Below are 2,185 nucleotides of genomic sequence, written 5' to 3' on the forward strand. Positions count from 1 at the left end.
GATATTAACTTGCACTGACAAGTGGCAGGCTTGCTTTTTAATTACTGAGAGAGTTCAGTTGGACATTTATGGTTTGATTTCTTTGTATGTATGGATCACTTGGGTTGTTACCAACATCTGGTGAAAATTTCATGTCATTAGCACCTCTAGTAATATATTTACTGAGAAAAATGGTGACATGTTCAATACTTATTTTACCTGCTGTATGTATAATTAAGACTTTGAAGAGTCCTAAAGGATAACTGCATCTCCAGGACAAGAACACCAGTAAGTAGACCGATCCTGTATGGACTGACTGACTGAAGATCCTTGATTTTCTGCAAACGTTCCTCTGAGAGAAGCAATGCTGGACCACAGGGACATGGTGATAATGATGAAGACAGTGGAGTAAGTAAATATGTCTCTGAGTTCGTTACTCATTCACGTTAGTAAAATATTTCATGAAGCAGATTTTCATGAAAACTTTTAGAATGTAAACACTGGAGGTATAACAGATTCACTTGTAGAGTTAACCCATTCAACATAGCTGACAGCTAATCAGTCAACACAAAAATGGCTGAAAGTATTTTACAGACTGAATAAAAATGGGATGTAGTCAAGAGTGATTCACAACACTTACTCTGAGCTCTACTGTGGATTCTCCCACCTTACTGCTTCAAGATTACACACAGTGCTTTAAGTGGAAAAAATAAAGTGCCAGTACTCCCCTTAATGTTATATAGATATGGGCAGAGGTGTAAAAAGTACTAAAGTAAAAGTACAGTTATTCATTTCAAGTTTTACTCAAGTACAAGCAGAGTTGTAAAGTAACTAAGTACAAATACTTTGTTACTGTACTTAAGTAGAATTTTTGGGTATCTGTACTTTACTTGAGTAATTATTTTTCAGCATACTTTTTACTTTTACTTATTACATTTTTTACACAATTATCTGTACTTTCTACTCACTACATTTTTTAAAAAGGTAAGAAGTAGAAAGTCATCACTCCTACTTTATTCTGAGTTGTTATTACTTAAAAAAATACTATCCTGATAAATTGTGTCTCCTGATAGAGTGAATTTAATTGTGTTTGGATGAGAAGTATAAATATATACCATTCTGACACACTATTABCTTGTACACAACCCATCACAGCTGCACAACGTTAGAAAAAATATTTTTTGGAGAAGCCACCTCCCAGTAAATGTCATTTTGTAAAATCTAACTGCTCACTTTTACTTTTAATACTTAAGTAGATTTAGTGTCAGAAATTTACTTTTGATACTTAAGTACAAAAAAATATCAGATACTTTAAAAGACTTTCACTCAAGTAATATTAGAGAAGACTTTAACTTTTCCCAAAGTATTTTTATGATAAGATACTTGTACTTTTACTCAAGTATCACTTTGAGGTACTTTATACAACACTGATTACAAGTAAAAGTACCTGTGTAAAAATCTACTCAAAAGTAAACAGTAAATCATAAAAATTTACTTTAAGTGAAAGTTAGTTACATTTTCACAGGAGGCGGTCTTTCAGGTATGATGCATGAAAGACAAGAAGGCTGTTTTAAACAAGCTCTCATAAATTATCAGTCCATCCATGTCCGTCCTTTCTTTTAACCAGTTCTCTCTGACGCAGGGAGCTGGTGTCACTGAGTGGGAGGTGTGGGACACCTGAACATGTCTCCAGTCCATCACAGGGACACATAGAGACAAATGAGACAAACGTTCACCCTCTCACTCACACCTGGGACAACATGGAGTTATCAAATAACTTAATATCTGTTTTTGATCTGTGGGAGGAAACCAGATTCCCTGGAGAAAACCCACCTGTGCACAGGGTGAACATGTAAACTCCACCCAGAAAGACGAGGAGGTGAGCTTGCACGTACTGCTGCCCACAGTTTAATACGAAATTACAAAATAACTAAATCAAGCATTTTATTTAAAACACTTGGAAAATATAACAAATCTTATTATTTATTTGAGTTCCATCTTTTAAAAAAATTTGTCAAAAAACAAAACATAATGAACAATCCATAAAAACAGCCTGTTTAAATAATCTGCCCTGCTTTAGATTAAAGGTATTATATCATGCTTTTAAATCCTTCTTTTTCACATCTAAATCATTCACTTATGGTCTATTTAAAATAAAACTTCAACGCTTTGGTCTTAATTCCTCGTTTTTGTTGCTCCACAGTCT

Source organism: Austrofundulus limnaeus, unplaced genomic scaffold (assembly GCF_001266775.1).
Source record: "Austrofundulus limnaeus strain Quisiro unplaced genomic scaffold, Austrofundulus_limnaeus-1.0 Scaffold287, whole genome shotgun sequence".
Taxonomy (NCBI): domain Eukaryota; kingdom Metazoa; phylum Chordata; class Actinopteri; order Cyprinodontiformes; family Rivulidae; genus Austrofundulus; species Austrofundulus limnaeus.